The sequence below is a fragment of the Macrobrachium rosenbergii genome, chromosome 31 (assembly GCF_040412425.1).
Source record: "Macrobrachium rosenbergii isolate ZJJX-2024 chromosome 31, ASM4041242v1, whole genome shotgun sequence".
In the NCBI taxonomy this organism is placed as follows: Eukaryota; Metazoa; Arthropoda; class Malacostraca; order Decapoda; family Palaemonidae; genus Macrobrachium; species Macrobrachium rosenbergii.
Genome location: NC_089771.1, coordinates 23,208,176 through 23,235,383, shown reverse-complemented (window position 1 = coordinate 23,235,383; position 27,208 = coordinate 23,208,176).

The following is a 27,208-nucleotide window of genomic DNA, read 5'->3' as shown; positions in this document are numbered from 1 at the left end:
GACCAGATGGAATTGCAACTATCCGTAGATAATAGGAGCAGGTTGTCTATACAAGTGATAAAAATTGTCAGCTCGTTTTGCAAATATAAATCAGGAGATTAATGCTTGCTAAAATTTCAAAAGGGAAAGCCATATCTGGAGGGTGAAGATAAAGTAATACTGATTACCTTGGCTACAAATCTGTGAGTTTTTAGTACAAATTGTAGAAAAGGCAAAGTACCTCAGTTGCCTTGACCCTGAAAACGAATTAAGTAGCCTGTTAAGAAAATAAACCCGATTTAAAACTGAATTTTGAGCCCTGACCAATAAGAATCCAAACAGGCTTCATTCAGTAATTATTGTAAATTTTTTTTTCTCGCTCCCCAGACCTCTCTCCTCTCGACCTCTCTCTCTCTCTCTCTCTCTCTCTCTCTCTCTCTCTCTCTCTCTCTCTCTCTAGCTTCCTTTATCTCTCTTTGTTATCTTTGACATAAACACCACCCCTCTAGCTTCTCAAGACATTAATACCCTCCTGGCGCCACAAACAAATGAACAAAGGAATTATGGATCTGAAAACATGATCAAAACTTTTTACCCAACTTTTCGAGTTTCGTAACACGAAATCATAACTTCAGATTCATCGGAACAGATTGGAAAATCTTTCAAGTGTTTATTAATATTCAGTCACTAATGATTTATGTGTAATTTCTCATGGGATTCTTAGAAAACAATAATCTAATCTATATTTTATAAGTAATGTCTTCTGATGCATCTGAAGAGATGGGAAAATTCTTCAAGTGTTTATTGATATTCGATCGATAATCACATCTGTCATTTCTCTTGTGATTCCTTATGAACAGCTGTATGAACAACTTTTATAAAAATGAAATTTTATCTTCAGAATCAAACAGTATGAACAATATCTTATCAAAGGAATTTATCCTCAGATTCATCAACACAGATTGTAAAATCCCTTAAGTGTTGATTACTGTTTGACCAATAACAACTTATTTACGTACTGCTATGTGATTGCACGAAAAATATATAAATGCTTCAGCATCTAAATATCGTATATTTACCAGAAATATTTTCGTTTTAAAACCTTTTGGTCTCTGAAACTATTGAAGCCAATGTCAACACTACGGAAACAGGAGTAGATGTGCAAAGGGGAATGGATGTATTTTAATTATTCCAAGTGCATTTTGCAACATATATGCCACGGATGTATCATCTAATATTTACTTTGCTGTACTCGGTAATTATGGCGGTGCAATTAGAGGAGCAAATATGAAAGCCATTCGGAAATACGATGGAATATCACTTTTTTGACGCTTTATTTCTTTTCATTTTTTTTTTTTTTTATTAAAACGAATGTCTAAATTTAGGTCGAAATGCCTCCCACTCTGAAATACCAGATAATAAGAAGGGTGGAAGCAAATAGTAATTGTCAAACTGGATAAATTTAGTGAGCAAAATGACTCGATCGGAGTGCAAACAGCAATAATTAAAGTTTTAATGTACGATATCCTATTAAACCAGGGATTTTTCTAGCATATTTATAACTAGGATTTATTCTGAATTACCTCCATATGTTTCTAATTACTTAAAATAAATGCAACCAGCTTAATTTTTCAAATGATTGAATTTATTGCTTGCATAGGAACAGGAACAATTTGTGGTTTTATCTAATTGGAGTTCAAAGCAATGAGGAGGTCCTTTGAAATAAGTATTTACTAACGGTGAATTAAGATCGAAGAAGGAAATCTTGATAGAGTTTACATTCTACAATAAAATTCTTAGATTCTTATATTAATTTCCTATAAACTTATTGTGTTTACTAAATAAAATAACGCAGAATTATGAAAGAATTTATAAGCGAATGAAGAAAAATAGGATAATAATTTGCGGAATTTATATTTGCCAAAATTAAACTTCAGAGATCCTTCAATCAATTTGTCATAGTTAGTCAACATAATTAAGAATTCTGGAGAGAATTTAAACGCCAACATTAACCCGCGTAAAAATTATTCAGGAGAAAATCGTATCACTGTGAGAATCTGCAATTTGAAAAAGATCTTCTTCTTCTTCTTCTTCATGTTCCCTCGCACCGATACTTGGAGAAACTTCGCCCTGTCGAAATAGCTTTGAAGGAGTGATAACGAGGAGACTATATCAAGTTGATGTCAACTTTTGCTCAACTTCAGGCTTAGGTTGGTGTTTGTGTGTGTGTGTGTGTGTACCTGCGAGTGTGTGTGTGCGTGTCTGTGTACCTGTGTCTGTGTCTGTGTTAGTGTACCTGTGTGTCTGTGTACCTGTGTGTGGAACTGTGTTGTGAGTTATGTGGGTGATTTTAGTTTTCTGTAAAAGAAAACTATTGTCCCGGCTTTGTCTGTCCTCTGTCCGCACTTTTTTCAGTCCGTACTTTTTCTGTCCGCCCTCAGATCTTAAAAACTACTGAGGCTAGAGGGCTGCAAATTGGTATATTGATCATCCACCCTCCAATCGTCAAACATACCAAATTGCAGTCCCCTAGCCTCAGTAGTTTTTATTATATTTAAGGTTAAAGTTAGCCATAATCGTGTTTCTGGCAACGAAATAGAATAGGACACCACCGTGCCGTGGTTAAAGTTTCATGGACCGCGGCTCATACAGCATTATTCCGAGATCACCGAAAGATAGATCCATTTTTGGTGGCCTTGATTATACGCTGTAGCGGCTGTACAGAAAACTCGATTGCGCAGAAGTTTCTTCTGCTCATTTTATACTTGTTTATTCAATGCATCGTTAGGTATGATAAGTTTGTATCGAATTTAGTTCCGTGCAAACGAGAAGAGTTTGGCTCCGTGCCTCATAATGAAGTCTTGTAAGCGTCTCCTTCAAGCATAATTGTATTACTTTAGTTAGCGACATCAAAGTACTATAGGACTCTATAGAACCTTATACAATACGGTGAACAAACACTAATTTTAAAAAATATCCTAATGACTCATTACAAAGAACTTTAGAACTCTAAAGAACTCTACAGTACCTTCTACAATACGGTAAACGTATACTAATTAGGAAAAAAATGTCCTAATAACTCGTGATAATAATGATATGTAGATATAACGAACCAACAATATAACGAAAAATCGTAACAGCGTAAGTTGCTTACTACCGCTTTGTAACTGCAAAAGGACTTTGCAATTGCAAAGGATCCTCAATCAGAATGCTCAGAGAGGATTTTACGGGCCGTTGCTCGTGGTCTAAAGGTTTGCGCATGCGTGTATATTCTCGTAATCACATTCCGGAAAATGAGCTTTTCATTCAGCGAAGAGAACTTTGACTGTTTTGGGGAAGTAATATAATTGTCCTTTTTTACGAAATTTAAAATCGTTCGACTCCCGAGCGCCTGGACCTTTCACTGAAAAAAGCGGGACGCCATATCTTAAAAACTAACCATGGAATTTTCTTGAAAACGATCTCATTATGTTTCCCACACCAAAATTCTAAGAAGCTGCTATTCTAACGTAACCCAACCCAACCTAACCTAACCTAACCCAGAGGCATGGCAAAAAAACCGGGGCTGGTGCAATACTAGCATACATCTCAGGAATTTGCCTCCCGTCTTTAATATTGGAGATATATTTGTGTGAAGATTTGCATCTAATTATGCCTTTGTTCTGCAAAATATATTTGACTCTTCATTTTGTTCTGCAAGTATGATATATGAAAGAATAATTACGAAATAGAAACAATTAACGAAAAAGGATTTGATAACAAAAATATTTGATTCAGTTTGTGATGTCAGTCAGTAAATCATTTGCTGAGATGCTAGCTTAGAAATTACTGGGGTTTTCAAGATACGATGTTTATAAAATTCATATCGTCTACTTGGTTTGACGCCGGGATTCGTAAATGGATCAAAGAACATTCCTTAATTACTGAGTACTGGATGATTTCTTTGCATAATAAAATTTAAACATTAACCTCTTCTGAATATACTGCATATATATATATATATATATATATATATATATATATATATATATATATATATATATATATATATATATGCGTATCTATGCATTCACGTTTGCCATCTAATTGGAGGAAAGTAATCCCATTTCAAAGTCTTCGTAACTCTATCTTCAACTACCTGGACAAAGTTTTCAAGACACTTACCTCACCTGTAATTACCTCACCTGAGGAGGGAGGTGTCTCTTTCACTCCTGGAATGAGGAAAAGGAGAGAAAATGAGACAGAGCATTTAAGCTATGAAACAATTAGGAGGTGCAAGAATGGCAGAACTTCCAACACCGGGGTCGAGTTACTTCTACGCAGAGAACGAAAATCTTATGCTGAAAAAGGTATATATGTATATATATATATATATATATATATATATATATATATATATATATATATATATAATATATATGTATATATATATATATATATATATATATATATATATATATATATATATGTATATTTATATGTTATTTTAATGCTTATTCCTAACAATTTCCATGTCCATATACCTATTGTTATAATTAGACTCATTCATTCAAAGTGCCTCCCAGAGACAAGTATGAGAGTTGAGAGAGAGTCTATTTACATAAATAAACTTACATCCCAAAATTCCTTTTACGTAAAAAGTGCTCGTATACAAAGCCTTGGCAATTGCTCTCCAACTCCTAGAGCTAAATTCTCGAGTCACTTCAAAAGCGTAATTGTTTCGGCTGAGGAGGCGGCCGTTGCCTCTCATGCCCTAAAACGAAGAAATTGGAAGACGCTATTTGGCTGTGATACAATCGGGTTTTACAGGACGGTTTGCATAGTTTGGTTTCTATGGTATTTTAGTGAGGTTATTCTATTTTCAGTAATGTACGCATGACTGACTAGATTTACAACTGGTAAGGATGGACATAGTGCAAATAAAACCTTTTAGGGGAATGACAAATATATTATATCTGCAAAGCAGTTTGGATTTAAAGTTCTGAATCTGCAGAGTTTTCCTTTCAATAATGTATCCGTGAGTCACTAGATTTATAACTGTTAAGGTTGAACAAAATGAAAGTTTTATTTTGGGATGAGAAAAATATATATGCAAAGGAATTTGGATTTGAAGTCCTGAATTTGCAGATTATCCTTTCAATAATGTATCCGTGAGTCACTAGATTTATTACTGTTAAGGTTGAACAAAATTAAAGTTTTATTTTGGGACGAGAAAAATATTATATATGCAAAGGAGTTTGGATCTGAAAAATGAGTATCCTGTCAATAATTTTATTTTTGTTAAGGGACAAAATTAAAGTTTTAATTTGGAATGAGAAAAATATTATATATGCAAAGGAGTTTGGATCTGAAGTCCTGAATATACAGAGTATCCTGTCAATAATGTATCCGTGAGTCACCAGATTTATAACTGTTAAGGTTGAACAAAATGTAAGTTTTATTTTGGAACGAGAAAAATATTATTTATAAGTTTGATTATGTTCTGAATCTGAGTAAAATGATCATGTGTCCATTAGTTTTTTTTATGGTTGAATAAAATATATTATTTTTATGAAATGAGAAAAATATGTATGAAAAGGGAGTTTGGATCTGAAGTTCTGAATTTGCTGAGTTTTCCTTAAGGCAAGTTCCTGCCTCAAGATTTAATCGGTCTTTATTTTATTTGTGGTTTTATTTTTCTGTAAAAGAAAACTATTGATATGGCTATTTGTCTGTCTGTCCGCACTTTTTCTGTCCGCCCTCAGATCTTAAAAACTACTGAAGCTAGAGGGCTGCAAATTGTTATGTTGATCATCCACCCTCCAATCATCAAACATAAGAAATTGCAGCCCTCTAGCCTCAGTAGTTTTTATTTTACTTAAGGCTAAAGTTAGCCATGATCGTGCTTTTGGCATCGCTATAGGTGCCAACAACACAGACCACCACGGGGCCGTGGCTGAAAGTTTCACTGCCCGCAGCTGAGAGTTTCATGGGCCGAGGTTGGGAGTTTCATGCAGAATTATACGCTGGAAAGGCTTATCTGATAACACATTACCCTTCTTCACTTTCACTTCTGGGATCACAGAGGCCTCTTCTGGTGTTTCCTATTGAGTCCCGGAAGCCACTGTTCCACAGGATCTTCTCGGACCCACCTGGGGAACCCAGGAAGGACCCCTCCTCCAGAGTTTCACGAATATGCCATGGGGACCAAGAAATTTGGGATAGCGATGGCGTAACTTCCACGTCACTGAAATCCTACACGACTCCTCAATATGGAGGTTCGTTAAATGATATCCTGCCTCCTGAAATACAGAGAGAGAGAGAGAGAGAGAGAGAGAGAGAGAGAGAGAGAGAGAGAGAGAGAGAGAGAGGGAGAGAAATTTACCGCATAACTTTTCATATATATACTGTATACTTCATATACGTTTCCTAAAAGTTTTGTGTACAAATGTGGTGTAGGTATTACGAGAAACTCTCCCAAAGTGTGTGTGTGTGTGTGTTTGAGAGAGAGAGAGAGAGAGAGAGAGAGAGAGAGAGAGAGAGAGAGAGAGAGTGGGGGTGGGGGGAGAGAGCGCCTGTATACGGCTGTGGCGTAGGTATAACGAGAAACTGTACGAAAGTTGGGTCATTATCATCATCATACAATAATTTCCGAGCGTCCTAAGCCAGGGGACTTAATGATGATTTTAGGTAATGCTTCTCGTAACTGAATATTCTCAATTTTTCCTAATTTATATTAAGGAAAATGAGTGGTACATACTTAACGACATAGCTATATGTAATTCATAACGTAGAAATGGAATTAATAAGTGTGTTCATTATATTACTAGTTAATTATCTTTTTAGCTCATAAAAAGCTTGTTTGAAATATTCATTAGGTCTTTAAGTATGACCTAAGACACGTAAATGCGACTTGCGTATGGTTGCCAACTACGATTATCCTAGAAGTTCTTTATATCAGATAGTTAGGTCACAGTTCCGCTGTTAATACACACAAACACACACATACACACACATATCATATATATATATATACATATATATATATATATATATATATATATATATATATATATATATATATATGATCAGTAATATTTCTCACTGAATTACATTAATTCCAGAGATGTATCACTAATTGGTCAACTCGAAATTAAACAAAAACGTTAATTGCTTTGAAGTTTGCGGGACAAATAATTCATGTGTACAGTATATTCCAAAAAATAAAAATAAAAAATTCTGCGTATTGACAATCATATTCGTGTATTCACGAGCTCTGAAACGTACAAAACGAGGACAGGTATCTATCATATCCTGCCCGTTTTTACCCAAATATAATATTTTTCGTTACTATCTACCTTTTACGAGATTTCGAAAGTTTTAATATTTCCTTTCTTCCAATTTAATGTTCAAAGTTTGTGCACATATTGGGAAAGTAATGATATAGCCAAGTAAACAGGATAATGAGTTAGTCTGCTAAGCTTCACTAATGTACAAATCTTTAAATTGTTCGGCTTTGTCCATATCACGAAGTTTTACTGATTAATTCTGTATAAGGGAATCTCTTTACTAAAACGTTTTGTTGTAGCTCTCTGCTCTTCAACATTTATCAGACCTTTAATACGGATTTAGGTCACAACAAAGTATCCAAAATAAAATAAAAAAAAACATACATGATTTATAGCATAAATAATGTCGTTATTTTCACAAGTACATAAAGCAATACTTAAGAATAAATGATATACCTATAACGTTTCCCTAAAATGAAACATTGTACCCCTAGTTTGTCGATTTGAAAACCCGTCGTACAGAAAAATATATTCCAAAATAGCTTTCCTATGTAGATAAATGAACGCAATCTCACACTTTTGTTTTATTTTCTGACTGATAAGACTATCGTGAATAATAATATCACCAGGGATGATGTAAAAAGCATTCAAGGGAACATCCGATAAGCTTCCGAAAGTCAGGGGATGAAACCCGATAAAATTCGGGATTTTTATTTAGCTGGATGAAAATAAAAGCTCAGTTTTGACTGTATATTTTGTTGCCTGTTGATCAGAGTCCCTGTTGAACCAGTGTTCAAGTGATATCCTTAATTTTGCTTATTTTTTGTACATCACTATTAGGAATTTATAATTAATACGAATGACAATTTATCTATTTAGTTACATTTCTAGAATTCAGAAACTATCTGTCTAATTAGTAACATTTCTAGCGTTCAGAAACGGTCTAGTTAATTAATTACATTTCTAGAATTCAGAAACTACCTGTCTAGTTAGTTACATTTCTAGGGTTCAGTGACTATCTGTCTGGTTAATTACATTTCTAGAATTCAGAAATTATTTATCTAGTCAGTTACATTTCTAGAGTTCAGAAACTGTCTAGCTATTTAATTACATTTCTAGAATTCAGAAACTAACTATCTAGTTAGTTACATTTCTAGAGTTCAGAAACTGCCTAACTAATTAATTACATTTCTAGAATTCAGAAACTAACTATCTAGCTAGTTACATTTCCAATGTTCAAAACTGTCCATTTACTTAATTACATTTCTAGAATTCTAGAAACTATCTATCTAATTAGTTACATTTTTAGAGTTCAGGAACTGTCTAGCTAATTAATTACATTTCTAGATTTCAGAAGCTAACTATCTAGTTAGTTACATTTCTAGTGTTCAGAAACTGTCTATCTATTTAGTTACATTTCCAGAATTCAGAAACACTTTCTAGTTAGTTACATTTCCAAAATCCAAAGATTATCAGTCTGGTTAATTACATTTCTAGAAATCAGAAATTATCTGCCCAATTAGTTAAAAGTAAACAATCAGATTTTTCTATAAAATAAAGTATTTATCCATTGCTTAATAGAAACTGAGATAAATATCACTTTCAAACGAAATTCCAAGGCATATTCCCCAGTAGAACTTAGTGAAATACCCAACATATCTCACAAAAAAGAAAGAATACTCCACAGGTTTCCAATTATCTCGATAAAGTTAATGAAAAGATGATAAAAACCTGACAAAAAAAATGATAAAAAAAAGTCTGATGAATATCGCCAGCTCTAAAAGCGAACTTTCTAACTTTCTAAAGAAAGTTTTTCCAAGTATCGATGAAAGTGAAGAGGTCTTTTAAATTGCTCTCTCCAGCTGAGAGACAATTTTCTCTTGGGAAAGTTTTTTTTTTTCTCTTTCAAGAAGCGATGCATATTTGCCGAAGTAAATTTGACAGATAACAATTATGGATGATTTTTTTTTTTTATTTTTGATGTCAATGTTTTCTTGCGATTATTATCATCATCATTATTATTATTAGGAGAAAGTTTTCTCTGTAGTATATATATCAGAGATTCTGATAGAGAGAGAGAGAGAGAGAGAGAGAGAGAGAGAGAGAGAGAGAGAGAGTGGAACTAATGTAAGCTAACTTGTTAAATACACGTATAACAAATTTTCACTTAAAACATACAGGAATATTTCTGTTAATATTTTTCCCTTACATAACTTATGAATCACGAATATCAGAGAAGGAAAACAGGTTACCCTCCCGCCCCCCGTATTCAATCCATTGCTAAACGCCTAAAACGAGATGTAAGGTAGGGTTGTATTTCGTTAATGAATCGTATCAAAAGGGGAAGAATGATTGTGGTACTGTTTGTTTTTTTATGGTAATTCCAGAATTTATTATGCTAATGAGCTTGATGGCGCGCTACTTGAGCTCGAACCCGGCGGTGCTGTCTCCCCTATCCTCCCGATCCCCTACCTGCCCTGCCGCCATCCGGGGCGGACAAACAGGTCTACAGGGGGAGGGAGGATGTCTCCCACTACATTCCCGTTCCCCTACCTACCCCGCCCCCACCCGGGGCGGACAAACCGTAGGAGTCTGCGTCTACGAGCTTACCAATTTATTCAAACAACAGACAGACAGGTCAATAGCTCTTGCGAGCGGAAACGTAGCGCCTGACACAAGGCGAACAAAACAGAGGTCAAAGTACAAACAGCTGTGTTTGTTGGAAGATGGAAAAACATTCATGAATCGATGTACAAAACATGACTGAAGTTATTATACACAAAGCTGGAATGCTGACATTATAATGCTGACGTTAAGAATAATATGTTTAACAGAGCAATAATTGAATACGAATATATGTACAATTTATTAGAATTTTCGAATAATATAAAGTTAAATGTTGGTGCATGAATCGTGCATAAATCTTTGTTTTATGGTATATGCAAATTCTCTAGAATTATATTTACCTTAAGTGATTCTACGAAGGATAGTTACTGGCTATGGTATACATCATATATATTAATATTATCTTCCCATATGTACACACAAACATACATTTATAGGTAAGTATTTTTTTATGGACGAAATGTTATTGAATTACAATCAACTTATTTAAGGCATAAATATATTGAACTTTTGTTTTTAAATAAATCGAAGAATTATATTACAAATGACTTGAAAGTCCACGACGCATTGTTTAAGTGGTAATGTGAATCGTTATCTTACATTCAATTCTCAGAAAACAAACAAATCACAATAAACCTGACGTACATATATCTTTATTCCCCTCATTTATAAGTGAACATTTCACCATAAACGCATCTTCCCTTCTAACCTTCAGCGAGAAGCACAAGATCTTCCCGAGAGCGGTTATAACGCTTCATAAAACGAAACAAAGACAGATAATATTGCCGTGAAAACATGTTTGCTTCCGCGTCAACAGAAAACGGGAATTCATTAGCGAAATGTTATTAATGGGGAAGGGTCTTTCCGAGTTAATAGCGCCTCGCGGTAAATAGCTGACAGGAGAGTTGACAGTGAACGTAATTTTGATGTATTTCAGTAACGCCTCGCGAAAGGGGGAGGATGCAGACATTATCTGCGTGAAATAAAGAATTTATTGCCTTTCATTGCGTTTGTTGCAAGGACTTGATAGCAAGGGAATAACACGCACCATTTGCTTTCAAAATGTTGCTGATGCAATTATATATAGCCTTGCGTTGTTTGAGAGAATTGTTCTTTATAATTCTGTTACTGGGGAAATTTCTGTTATTTTGTAGTTCTGCTCCTGAGGAATTTTCTGTTACATTATAATCCTGTTACTGAAGAATTTTCTGTTATTTTACAATTCTGTAACTGATGAATTTTCTGTTACTTTATCGTTCCGTTACTGGGGAATTTTCTGTTACTCTATAATTCCGTTACCGAGGATATTTCTGCTACTGTATCATTGTTACTGAAGAATTTTTTGTTACTTTATCATTCTGTTACTGAAGAATTTTCTGCTACTTTATAATTCTGTTACTGAGGAATTTTTGTTATTTCATAATTCTGTTACTGAGGAATTTTCTGTTATTTTATAATTCTGTTGCTGAAGAATTTTCTGCTATTCTATAATTCTGTTACTGAGGAATTGTCTGTTGTCTTATAATTCTGTTACTGAAGAATTTAATGCTGCTCTATAATCATGTTACTGAAGAATTTTCTGTTACTTTATAATTCCTTTACCGAAGAATTTTCTGCTATTCTATAATTCTGTTACTGAGGAATTTTCTGTTACTTTATCAACCTTTCACTGAGGAATTTACTCCGTTTATAAATTATGCGGTCTTTTGAAGAGCTTAATTCTTGATTGTCTGGCGCGAAAAATACTACAAATATCTGTCTGTAAACTAGATATGGAAAAGAATTAATGTGATCTTGGAGGATATTCTCGTTTTCAAGCAAATGTTCCGAGTTTGATCAATCCATATACCAGTAAAAGTATCACAGGCAAATTCAATTTGCATTTGAATGTTAAACCACCTTTCCTTGCAAGTGCTGGGTATTTAGGAATAATTCAGAGGAATAAATTATCCAAAAGATTGTAGAAAAATGGATGTTGAAATTATGCATAAGTGAATTATGCGAATGACGAAATAAGACAAAAGAATAACGAACCAATTCGTCCTTGATGTTGATAATTATCTCTGAATTTGAGGAATATTTCAAAGTTAAAAAGTGGGTCATAATTATGCATAAATGACGAAATAAGTCACAGGAATAACGAAATAATTCGTCCTTGACGTTGATAATTGTCTCTGGATTTGAAGAATAATTCAGAGGTAGAAAATGGATGCTAATTATGCATAAATGACGAAATAAGTCACAGGAATAACGAAATAATTCGTCCTTGATGTTGATAACTATCTCTGAATTTGAAGAATTTTTCAAAATTGAAAAGTGAGTCATAATTACGCATGAATGACGACATACGACACAGGAGAAACGAAATAATTCGTCCTTGATGTTGATAATTATCTCTGAATTTGAGGAATATCTCAAAGGTAAGAAGTGGGTTATACTGTAATTATGCATAAATGACGAAATAAGACACAGGAATAACGAATTCATTTGTCCTTGATGTTGATAATTATCTCTGAATTTGAAGAATATTTCAGAGTTTAAAAGTGGGTCCTAATTATGCATAAATGACGAAATAAGACACAGGAATAACGAATTCATTTGTCCTTGACGTTGATAATTATCTCTGAATTTGAAGAATATTAGAGTTCAAAAGTGGTTCATAATTATGCATAAATGACGAAACAAGACACAGGAATAACGAAATAATTTAACCTTGACGTTGATAAATATCTCAGAAAAGTAAATTACATTCAGTTCACCAACAATCATTTAGTTCCTCCTCTACCTTCAACACACATTACCAAAATCACTTTATTTCCTCAATTTCTTTCTACGACGAGACTCCAGCGTCTTAAGGAACGGTCCAGAATATTCCACCCCAGCTATTCTAAAATAAACACAGCCGAAATCAGCATTCAAATGGGTTCCATAAACTCAGATGAGCTGAGGTAGATGGGCCGTGCTATGCCATTTCCTGTCAACAAACGAAAGATGACACTGTATGTTTTTTTTTTTTTTTTATCGCTGTTGTTATTTTGTTTTTATTTCTACATTTCTACGGTGTTTTATTTTAAATGTAAATTTGTTTCAGGTTTAATTCGTTTGTATATGAACTGCTTATTTTTTATTTGCAATATGCTTCACCTTACGATAATATAAGCTGATACCTTAAACTGAAATTTATTTCCAACTTAAACGTGTACAAAAAAAAAAAAAAAATAGTCTGATTTGTGTTATCAAGACCTAAATATAACCGAGACCAGTAAAACCTTGAACATGGGTATTTTCTCTCTCTCTCTCTCTCTCTCTCTCTCTCTCTCTCTCTCTCTCTCTCTCTCTCTCTCTGGGAGAAAGAGTACCTGCGTTCGATCCCAAACCGGTCCAGGAAAGGAAGTGTGTTTATTTTTTTGATCTATGAAACAAATGAATTACCTGCTCGTCAGTTGTGGGTCCTGTCTGGGGTGGCGAGAGAGAGAGAGAGAGAGAGAGAGAGAGGAGAGAGAGAGAGAGAGAATAGCAGACGTATGTGATAAGTACTCAGCCAAAACGTCTTGACTAAAGACAGGGTGCCTCGTCAAGAGAGTGCCTCTCTCTCTCTCCCTCTCTCTCTCTCTCTCTCTCTCTCTCTCTCTCTCTCTCTCTCTAGGCAAAAGTTAAGATTGCAGTAGTAGAAAGCCTACTACCTGCTCTAATTATGACTCGAGTCGCAAGATGAGACAATTACGCTGTAGGACACTCGGGTCAAGTCTCTTAAAGAATTGGCTAATTAGCGGAAGGACAGACGCGGAATGAAGTCACAAAGGTTAAGAAGTGTGTAATTTATTTTGACGTGGATTTAATGACAGTCCGGGAGTTGAAATATTGTATTCGTTATCGTTAACAAGCTGCTTAAATCTTACTGGAATTCTGAGTGGATGATTGTTCAGTCTAGTTTTAGTTTTCGGTAAAAGAAAGCTATTCTGCTGGCTTTGTCTGTCCGTCCGCACTTTTTCTGTCCGTACATTTTTCTGTCTGCACTTTTTTCTTTCCGCACTTTTTTCTTTCCGCACTTTTTCTCTCCTCAAATTTTCTGTCCGCACTTTGACTGTCTGCACTTTTTCTGTCCGCACATTTTTCTGTCCGCACTTTTTCTGTCACACATTTTCATTTCACACTTTTTCTCTCCGCAAATTTTCTGTCCGCACTTTGTCTGTCAGCACTTTTGTCTTTTTCTGTCCGCACTACTTTCTGTCCGTACATTTTTCTGTCGGCACTTTTTCTGTCCAACCTCAGATCTTAAAAACTACTGAGGCTAGAGGGCTGCAAATTGGTATGTTGATCATCCACCCTCCAATCATCAAACATACCAAATTGCTGCCCTCTACCCTCATTAGTTTTTATTATATTTAAGGTTAAAATTAGCCACAATCGTGCTTCTGACAACGATATGGGAAAGGACACCACCGGGCGTTGGTTAACGTTTCATGGGCCCCGGCCGATACAGCATTATACCGAGACCACCGAAAGATAGATCTGTTTTTGGTGGTATTGGTTATATGCTGTAGCGGCTGTACAGAAAACTCGATTGCGCCGAAGAAATTTCGGCGCATTACTTGTTTCAATAGATAATGTTGGAGATTTTCCGTTGTAGAGTTGAGGAATAATTTTTAAATGAAATAGCTTTTTATAACTGATTCAATTAGGGTTTGTTAAGAAAATTTATTTTCATAGCTCGTGCTAATGCCTCCCAAATTCGAACACATTTAGGGTTTTAAAAACGCAATTGAAAATTGTACTTCCATTAACAGTAGAAAACTACTTTGTAGTAAATGTTTAAATGTATATAATCTTTCTCATCTTCATCATTTTGTCAAGAACAGCTAGTTATCGAGCTTGTCTGGATTTTCCAATGATTATATATGTTTTATATATATATATATATATATATATATATATATATATATATATATATATATATATATATATATGTATATATATATAATATATATGTGTATATATATATATATATATAATATATATATATATATATATATATATATAATATATATATATATATATATATATATATATATATATATATATATATATATATATATATGTGTATATATATATAAAATATATATGTATATATATATATAAAATTATGTATATATATATAAACAACTAAAAAACTCAAAGATGTTTATCCATTACATGAGCAATTAATTCCCTGAACAGGAAAGAAATATAATCCTCTTGTATTACATAAATAAATTACACATCTTAAGACTCTACAAATATACACTAATATAACCACATCTTTCTTCGTATACATTATACAAAACATCCAAAAATAATCATGTTAATCTATACGAAATAAAAAAAGCGAGCTATTTGCATAACAAAAACAATCATGAAAGATATTTTTCTTTATATTTTAGAGATGATATATTCCCGCTGCTGACTCAGAATGATTATGCTCATTGTGAAGAAAAAAATTCAAATTTATGTCAAGAAACAACCAAAGTTTTTTCGGGCTTTGGTGAAATATTTCTGTTTATTTGCGTCCTTCACTCAGATTCATTCTGAATTCATTGTAAAGCTTAAATTATTTTTAGTTTTCTGTACAAGAAAACTATTGAGATGGCTATTTGTGTGTCCGCCCGCACTTTTTTTGTCCGTCCTCAGATCTTAAAATTTACCGAGGCTATAGGGGTGCAAATTGGTATGTTGATCATCCACCCTCCAATCATCAAACATGCCAAATTGCAGCCCTCTACCCTCAGTTGTTTTAATTTTATTTAAAGTCAAAGTTAGTCACGATCGTGCGTCTGACACCGCTATAGTTGCTAACAATACAGGCCACCACCGAGTAGTGGGTGAAAGTTTCATGGGCCGCTGTTGAGAGTTTCATGGGTCGTGGCTGAGAGTTTCATACAGCATTATATGTTGTACAGAAAACTCGATTGCCCCGAAGAAACTTCGGTGCATTTTTTACTTGATTTTTTTTTATTGTTTACTCATTTCCTTGAAGGCTGTGCCTAATACTATAATTTACATATTAAAGCAAAAAAACTTACGGATTTTTTTCTCACATCAAAATAGACAATAAGACCAAATGTTATTGTGTATACAAATGTCTTCTAAGCAGGGAAGTTTAACTACACGAGCATGGAAATCACACACGTGTATGCACGTGTAAGTTCACATGTATAAGTAATTTATTTTACTACAGAACACGTATCAAAGCCAAATGTCATATGCGTTTACAAATATCTTTCATGCAAGGATGTTTAACTGCAATAGGATAGCAATCGCACGGGTTTATGACCGTGCAACAGCACATGCGTATATACACAATCTATTTAACCATCCCATTTCCCAACACTTCAAAAAACAGCCTTAACCTTTCCCCTTTGACGCGAAAGGTTCCGGCAAACAAGATTAACAGCATCCCTAACAGCATCCTTTTTTTTTTCTAGCCTATTTTTGGCGTCGTCCAGTTCCCCCCCCCCCCTATCATCACTGGCTCTCGGAGGAAGAGAGCCATCAGTATTCTGAGCGCGTCCCAATCTCCCTCTTCTCCTTCACAGTCAGGGCGGGTGGAAGCAGAAAGGTGTCTCTTAGTGGACTTGCCAGTCTCATTTTGTTGGGTGATATTTACGTCTCTTTTTTTATTTTCTTTATTGGTTTCTCCTGTGGTTGGTTTTTCTCGCTTGCTTACTTAAAGGTTTTCAGTGTTTTTGATCTATGATTATTTGCTGTTATGGGTACATGGTCGTTTTTATTTAATAAAAAGTTGTTACCAATAAAAGATAAAAAAAAAATAAAACATTATTATATACTTATATACTCGCACGTACATATATGCATATATTGTACACACACACACAATAATATATATATATATATAATATATATATATATATATATATATATATATATATATGCATATATATATTAATATGTATATGTGTGTGTGTATGTGGGAGTGTGTGCAGGTGTGTGCACAAATAATATACACATAAACTGAGAATGCCCCCTCCTACTAATGTAATCTATATACACCCGGCTTACGGAAATTTTAAACAATAATTTCCCAAATACCCAGCTTTACGAACACAATTTGAATACATAGCCACGACAATTCTACGTAACCTTCCCACAAAGCATCGCGAAATACTTTACTTTTGTTTCACTTTGTGCCTGCCTATAACACCTCTTTAGCCTAAAAACTTTCCACTCCTGGCGAATAAGCGCTTCAAAACGTCAGCCATTGGCTGACCAGACGCAATTTTGGATTTCCCAAAATGAGATCTCTTTAATGGGGCGAACGTGTGATCTGGGCAAAATGCAATAACCTCTATTAAGCCGCGGAAAAGCCATTCGTGCATCAACAATGGAATTTGCAAAGGATAATTGGAACACAGGCTGAAACCATTAATTGGTTATAAAGTATATTTTAGTATATTTGGTTGGTGCAATGTGGAAAGCATCTGTGATGATGATTTCAGGATATTTGTGGCGAGTCCATTAAGTTAACACTGTGGAATATAACTCGCTTAATTGATAACTTGCTTTGTATTGTTGTTCTATGACTGCAATTGGTTTAATTTACACCTTACGGCTTGACATAATTTTCACATTAAATGAAAGCTGTGCATGAAAGTCTTCAAAACTTTCATGAATTTTTTTGAGTCAATGAAATTAGTTAGATATTTGTTTAATATTTTTATTAAAATGTAGCGCTAAGTTATTCATTTAATTATTAAAGTAGTGCTAAATTATTTTGAAGAAAGTTTTTTATATTTCAATTTTTCATTAAAAGAGATTATGTATTTTTGGCTGCATTATTCAAACGTATTTATAAAGACAGATGATACTCTACTGATTGAGGATATTGAGAAAAAAAACTTCTTTATCTCCATCTACTCGTCCTTTTTTAAATCTTCCTTTCCGCCTCTCCCATTCAACCTACATGACCATACCATCTCTGGACTCCCCGATTTGTATCTTCACCCATGCTAATTATCTTAACTCTTATGTATCGCAACACTTCTCAGTCTATCAATTCTTCTTCTAAAGCAATTTCCACGCAAACTGTTGATAATAAATATGGTAACTTGACTTCTTGATTTCTAAATATTTTGGGATACTATTATAACTACAAGACCTGAATCCAGACGAAGAATAAATGAAGAAGCATTGAACGTTCTTTGTAGGAATCTAACCCACGTAAGCTAGAAAAACTGACTTTACTAAGTAGTCCAATATGGTATCGGCAATGTTATATCATTATGAATTGTTAATCAATAAAAATATATGGTACATGTATATCTCTATGAAAAATATAAAAAGTCTCAATATTCTGCTACCAGAGTAAGAGCGAATTTGCATTAGTTCAAGGGAAAATGTAACTGAATTCGTCAGATATGAATGTACGCATGAACTCAACTGAATAAAGGCTTTATAACACTGAACCGCTGCCGTCCCTAACTTTTGTCAGAGCTCGGGTTTCAATAATTTTTTTTTCTATCCTCAAAGCCTGTAAAACCTCCTATCATATATCTTTCCCTCTCTCTCTCCCTCCCCATCAGTCTCACTTTTTCTCTCTACGATTTGACTTTCTCTCTCTCTCTCTCTCTCTCTCTCTCTCTCTCTCTCTCTAAGTTTTTTATCTGGGAAACATGGTTTTAAACTCTGTGATATAGTAAACATTTTTCTTTGTTGACAAAACAAAATGCTCTCTCTCTCTCTCTCTCTCTAAGTTTTTATCTGATATATTATGGTTTTAAATATATATAATATGCTTTTTACCAAGATATGGTTTTAAAGGAAAATGCTGTAGATTTTCTTTGTTGACAAAACAAATGCAAAAAACACCTAGGAATCTTTCTCTCTCTCTCTCTCTCTCTCTCTCTCTCTCTCTCTTTCTCTATATATATATATATATATATATATATATATATATATATATATATATATATATATATATATATATATACTTTACCAAGGAAGATGGTTTTAAAGAGGAAAATGCAGTAGATTTTCCTCTACATTGACAAAAAATTAGAAAATACCCTGGAAATTTCTCTCTCTCTCTCTCTCTCTCTCTCTCTCTCTCTCTCTCTCTCTCTCTCTCTCTCTCTCTCTCTCCTCTCTCCCTATACGCTTTTATCCAGAGAACTTCGTTTTAAAGAAGAAAATACTTTTAAAACTTGTGAAATGGTAAAAGATTCTGTATATTAATGTGTGACATTTTTTATGTACTTAATCTTTTCATGAGCCCAGCGTGTATTAATTGATCTTTTAAAAACTTACTTCAATATGAATAACAGATTCCTTTTTTGTGATTAATTGCTCGTGTTATTCCTAGAAATTCTTTATAAACATCCAGTGGTTCTAAGAATTAATCTCTCTCTTATGGAAGTGGTCTGTATTTTTTTTTTATCAAATTATTTTTCATAAATCCTCAATGTTTTCTATATTCTCGACAAATATCTTGTGGCTTAAAGAATTAAGCTCTTTATTTTATAAGTAAGCTCAATTTTTCTTATTGTTTTACCAAAATATTTCACGAAATCCAAACACAAGAAAATATAACACTCCAACATCAAATCATTTTTGGTATTCGAATCCTGCCAATCAGTATTCATTAGTGTCATTATATTTCCCTTTGACAGATATGCTCCCCTTTTTTACACGCATTTTGTATTCCAATATCTGACAGTGATATTTTCATTCTGCCTCTCGCCCCCTTTCAGGGAAATCTGATCACATCTTCCCCTAGACAATCGTGTCCTAATCGAATACATTTTGTTTCTTTTTCAGTGTTTTTTATTTATGTTTAACTGTTTTCGTGATATTTTTTTCAATAGTGTGGGTTTTTTATGCTATTCTTTCTTTTTCTTAAAGTTTTTATTTATGCTTTTTTTCGTTCTTTCCAAATATACTGGCTTCTTACAGATTTGATTTTAATTCAGGAGACCCTGTAATATAAAAATAATGATTTGTTCTTGTATATGACTGAAATATTTAGGAAAATGTGAAGCAATCATTCATACATATATTCTCCACTCAAATAGCAAAACCTGTTACATAATTTTCACAATACTACGTAATCTAAATTTCTATAAAATTATTTCACGAGATATAAATTTAGCATGACTACAAAGAAATCTGTATAGCGCATTCCGCATATATAAAAAAAAAAAAGTAAATCTATTTTAATTTTAGTGGTTATGAATATAATGCGTTTGAGACGGATTTTTCCCAAGTTTTAATTTTAATTTTTAGTTTTCTCTGTCCGTCCGCACTTTTTCTGTCCGCCCTCAGATCTTAAAAACTGCATTGGCTAGAGGGCTGAAAATTATGTTGATCATCCACCCTCCAATCATCAAACATACCAATTGCAGCCCTCGAGCCTCAATAGTTGGCAACTATATAGGACAGGCCACCACCGGACCGTGGTTAAAGTTTCACGGGCCGCGGCTCATGCAGCATTATACTGAGACCACCGAAAGATAGATCTATTTTCGGTGGCCTTGATTATTCGCTTTACAGAAAGCTCAGTTGCGCCGAAGGAACTTCGGTGCATTTTTTACTGTTATGTGCATGTAACCATCAACACATTTGCATAAATTTTAATTACTTGTTTATTAGACTGACAAATATCACAAGCAAAAATATCTTAACCCATGGAAACAGTTTGAATAAATAACAAGAAATAACTGAGATATCGAGTAATTATTAATCATTTAGTTAATTCCTAATGCAAAGCTCTTGAAAGTAACAACTTTAATAAGACAAAATCAATGGAGGAAGAAGACATGGACTGAGAACGAATTTTTCCTCAGCCTTCTCAGGAGAAATTTATTAGTGGAGGAGACCTCTCCTTGCTGATTACTCCAGGGAATATAGGGAGTGAGACAAGAAGCGTAAAATGGAAAAACAAAAAATTTATTCTTTTGGGATGATTTATCAAGTTTAATTTATTCAAATTAATTATGGTTCTGTAAAAAAAATCTACTTGTGAATCCCAATGTTAATTGGTTGCAAGTAGGGTCCTTTTAAGTATTTTACAATGTTAAGGACAAAACGTGACGATGATAGTTATAATTAGAGCGGGTAAATTTCATTTCACGTATCATGTGTCACTTTGCATTTTTCTCAGAGCCGTGTCTGTGTTCGTGCATTTGGTTATATGAGTCTGTGTAAAACGTTAAAATATCCAAGGTAATTCACGGATATCGTATTATGTTACCGTTAAATTATTTGAATAATTTAATGCGATAGTTTCCAGTAATTAAACTTGTCATGTTCTTAAGCCTCAACATACTGACTTCAAAATCCTTTACATTAATCCCACTTTTCAGTCAGTTTCTTGTATACTCACAATTACTCTATTTTTATATTAAATATTTTAAAGTAAAATTTGAAATAAACATAAAAATAAATACAATAATCCATTTTTCATTCATTTTAACCTTACTGTATAATTACAATAACCATTTTTCATATTAAACCTCCTCAAGTAAACTTTAAAACGGACGCAAAAACTAAAGACAATCCTATATCATGACGCATGTCATTTCACCAAGCCATTCCTTCAGTCACAATAAACAGAACGTATATCCAAGCAATTTCAACTTCACCAATCCGGCCCGTATTCTCTTCGAAACTCTCCCCCCCCCCCCAAAACACAAACCGTACTCGGAATAACAAGGCAACGGATGAGGGATACGTCGAACTGACGAGGAACCTAAGTTGGCGACAGTCAGTCTTAAGTTTGATGAGTTTCTGCCAATTCCAGGGCCTGCTGGATAAGACATTAAGTCAGCCTAGGTTTTATGGATTTCCCGATGCTGAAATGGATTTGGTAAATGGCATTTCAGTATGTATGTTTTCCAGATATGATTATTTATATATATATATATATATATATATATATATATATATATATATATATATATATATTGTATATATAAAATATTTATATATAATGTATATGTATATGTGTGTGTGTGTGTGTGTGAGAGAGAGAGAGAGAGTTCTGAAACTGAATGCATTATAATATATTTCGTTTTGCCAAGGTGTCACACCATCAAGCATGATGAACTAACACGTAAACAGTCATTCCCAGTATTCAGTACAAGTCACTGATATCGACTGGAGCTCCACCAAGATAAACCGGACTCAGATTAATGAGGCTGCCGGGGAATACTCCCAACTTAGATTGAATCCAAGTTCTTGACGGTAAGGCTGAAGTTTGCTGAGGAGTGCCTTGTTCCAAGTTGTTCCTCATAAGACGTGGGTTGGGTGCTATGGTGTCCAGTCACAGTAGCTGTAGTTCTCAGTAGGAACTGATATTTCTGTTAGGTCTGTACTTCATATAAATTCTTTTGGTATTAGGGACCAATGGGTTTTTTTATTATGTTTTGTTTATATGTATGACTTATTGTATGTTCAGTCTTTTACCTACTTCTCTTCCTTTTTGTTTGTATGTATGCATGTATGTATGTATGTATGTATATGTATGTATATATATATATATATATATATATATATATATATATATATATATATATATATATATATATATAAACATACCTACAAACATACATACATACATACATCCTTATAAGAAAGAGAAGTAGGGTAAAGACTGAACTTACAATAAGTCATACATATAAACAAAACATAATAAAAAAATCCACTATGCCCCTAACACCAAAAGTATTTATATCAAGTACAAACCTAACAATTCCAACTGAGAACTACAGCTACTAAGACTGGCCACCATAACAGCGAACCCACGTCTTATGAGGAACAACTTGGAACAAGGAACTCCTCGGCAAACTTCAGCCTTTCCATCAAGAACTTGGATTCAATCTAAGTTGGGAGTATTCCTCGGCAGCCTCATTAACCTGCGTCCGGTTTATCTTGGTGGAGCTCCAGTCGATATCAGTGACTTGCACTGAAGACTGGGGACGACTGTTTACTTGTTAGTTAATCATGACTGCTGTTGTGTCGCACTGGTCAAACGAAATGTTATGATGGAATGCATTCTGTTTCAGAATCTCTCTCTCTCTCTCTCTCTCTCTCTCTCTCTCTCTCTCTCTCTCTCTCTCTCTCTCTCTCATATACATGCACAGATACATATATACATATATGCATACGTAGATACATATATATATATATATATATATATATATATATATATATATATATATATATATATATATATTGGGAAAAAAGCACGTTAAAAGAAGAAGAAGATATATATAATTATATGTATGTATATATATATATATATATATATATATATATATATATATATATATATATATATATATACATACAGTAATGTACATACATTCATACATATATATATACAATACATACATACATATATAGATAAATATGAATGCATATGTATACATATATATACATTATATGTATATACACATATATACATATACATATATATAACTGTATATATACTGTATATATATATACAGTATATTAAAGAAAGCTAGAGTTTCACAAAAAGTTTATCATTGTGCATAGCACTGACAGCCATAGAGTCGCAATATACAGTTCACATGACTACTAAAACCTTGGCAAAAAATAATATAAACTCGTATAACTGGTGGAAAGGTTATGGGTGTCATACTTGGTTTAGGCAAATTAAACCAATTTAGGAAAATTAGCACAATTCCACAATTTATCACACCTGTAGATCAAGAAATTAAAAGTAAAAAATGTCTAATTTTTTTTCTAGTATAATTTTACATTTATGTTTTTTTTATTCTTTTTATATCAATTTTACGAAATCGGAACCGTACAATTGTCTGTTTCTCTACCTATCTCTCTCTCTGTCTGTCTGTCTGTCTCTCGGTCTCTCTAGCAAAGAGAATTATCTCCTTTTATTACATATACAACATTCATACGAGTAAAATCATCTTAGTTTATGCAGGGAGTATTATATGTTATATATATATATATATATATGTATGTCTGTATGTATGTATATGTATACATGTGTGTATATATATATATATATATGTGTGTATATGTATGTATGTATATATACATATATATATATATATATATATATATATATATATATATATATATATATATATATATATATATATATATATAAATACATTTATATAAAATAGTTAACCTAAAATGACACCTTACGAAAGCTGAATAAAAACCCAATATAATGAAAGCGAACTTATCCTTATATTTTCCATTTAATCTCATTTAGGCAAGGAAACTCTCTCTCTCTCTCTCTCTCTCTCTCTCTCTCTCTCTCTCTCTCTCTCTCTCTCTCTCTCTCTCTCTCTCCACAAAAGCTCTCAAATAACTAATCCTATTAAGGGTAATAAACCACCAGGTATAGGCCTAATATGCGAAGGCCTAGATACAGCATTGATTAAATTTTTTTCATCTTCTTTTGTTATGTTGGAAAAGTTCCTCATTATCAGACTAATTAGCTCAAGGGTTTGAAAATTGTATAGGTTTTTATTATATTAAGCAGAAGTTTTTATTGTCTGAATGCTTCAATAAAAGCCTAATTGTTCTCTTTGTGGAGATTATATATATATATATATATATATATATATATATATATATATATATATATATATATATATACAATATATCTATATATACATATATATCAAACTATGTATATATATATATATATATATATATATATATATATATATATATATATATATATATATATATATATATATATATATATATATGAGCAAACGTTCCCTACAAAATGACTCTATATAAACTAATTATTTTATCCATAATCACCACTATCAGAAAATGAATCAAATATGATGTTACTTTCACTAATTACTAAGCTTACGACACTCGCAACTCCGACGAGAACATCATTTTAAAAAAAATATGAAAGGACCTTCACAAACTTTCCCTCACTTTCCCTTCGTAAGAAAAAGAAAGTTCAAGTACCTAATCACATTCACAACAAATTCAAAAGACAAATTTCCAGAACAAAAAAAAAAAGCATACATTATTTCCTTTTCCTTCTCATACTGCTTTCTTTTCCTCTCTCCCTCTATTCCCTGGCGTAATCAGCAAAAGAAGGCCGGGGCTTTCCCATTAATAGAATCCTCCTGAGGAGGATGAGAAAGGATCATACCTGGTCTGTGTCCCCTCCCTCTTTTCATTTCGTCTTCCTGAAGAAGAAGAAGAAGAAGAAGAAGAAGAAGAAGAAGAAGAAGAAGGAGAAGAAGAAGTCGTATTGGGGCACAGAGCCAGATCACTTAGGTGTATTACTAATCAGTGGAAGTTATTGTATTGGTTCTTGTGTTTGGTTATTGGCTATTGTTTTTATATTTTATAATAGGTTTGGTTTTTGTTTATTTATCTTTTTTTAATATTCTTTGAATGGGATAACAAAGTGACATGCTAAATAAATGGTCGTACTGTAACGTTATACATATATATATATATATATATATATATATATATATATATATATATATATATATATATATATATATATATATATACATTCCCAGTGCAAAATTAAACATACATAAATTAACTAACACCATAACATTGAAATTCTATATTTGAAACCAACATGAAACTGCTTTCAAAATCACCCATATTCACATCTGCTCATTTAAATCGAAAATCGAAATAAAATCAGTCTGTTAAAAAACGTAACAGATGCTCTAACTTTTTTCATTCATTAGACAAATCACTCTGTCAGAATTCATCCTTTAATCAACTCATCGCATCCTCATTATCAGTACTGCCTTAGGTAATCAACCTGACGAGAATCCCAGTCCTTAATTGACTTTTCCTTAAAAAGGCATGAAAAGAAGACGTGTCTCTCTCCCTTGTTCGTTCTTTCGCTTTGTCCTACTTCAAAGGAAGGCATCAGGAAAATTATTAAAGTATGTCGATGGAAAAATGATTATATTCTTAAGTAACGGTGAAATGATAATGAAGGATTGGCAAAAGGAAGTTTTAGAATTTGTATAACAGAAGGTTGAGTGATATATATATATATATATATATATATATATATATATATATATATATATATATATATATATATATATATATATATATATATATATATATATATATATATATAAATATTGATATATATATACATATGTACTGTATATATCTATCTATCTATCTGTCTATATATATATATATATATATATATATATATATATATATATATATATATATATATATATATATATATATATATATTAAATGTCATTAAAAGTTAGTCACGAAAAAGTTAAACAAAATAAGTCATGAATGAAATTAAAAAAAAAAAAGATGAAATTACTTCATATTTCCATTGATATGAAACGTGTGTCATCCAAACAAGTATAATTATTGCAATATATATTCATTTATGTATTTTTACCTTATATTTCAATAACGACTGCGTTTTAAATGCCAATTTGATACATGATTAAATGAAATTTTATTTCCCCGATAGCAAAGTCTAGCCTATTTTTCGTAAACTGAATTTGGCTGATGAATTGAGCTTGAGAATTTTGTATAAATTGATGATAATTATTTACAACGAGCTTGTTGACGCGCCTACACTCGCTGGAACCCGGCACTGCTGTCTTCCCTACCCTCCCGATCTACTACCTACCCCGCCCCCACCCCGGAAGGACAAACGGATTTGCATGAGGATTGATGTCTCCCCTACATTCCTGTTCCCCTACCTACCCCGCCCCCACCCAAGGCGGACAAACCAGTTTGCAGAGGGTGGGTGGCTGTTTCATGTCTCCCCTACTGTCACCCGGGGGAGGACAAAACAAGACCTACTCGGATCTTATTATTGTAGATTAATTTAAAATGTAACTAAAGAAAAATAAGAGCAAATTAAGTGGAAAGGTAATTGTACTCTTCTGCCTAGATAAAAAAAACTATTACATCATATACTATCAAACTATTACATAAAAAATGCTACTCTCCTCTTTGAGCAATAGTAATACGAACATCAAACAGATAACAGTGAACTTAGGGAGACAACGTGCCGCTGATGAGCCTTTGAGTCGGTATATGATACAACCAGTTGGAAATTTTATTCGCAAGAGAATTTACCCAGGACTTAGCAGGCAAAGCATGATTTTGGTGGTGACGTTAAGTTTTTTTTTTTTTTTTCCTACTTCCTTCAAAAATGATGATGTGGGTCAGAAACAGTGCATAAGATTAACCCTTATTTCCAAAGACTTGCTGTAAGGCCAGAACGTTGTAGCCTTTGCAGTAACTCCATTTAAAATTGGAAACAAAATATATATGATTAAAGAGTTGATAAT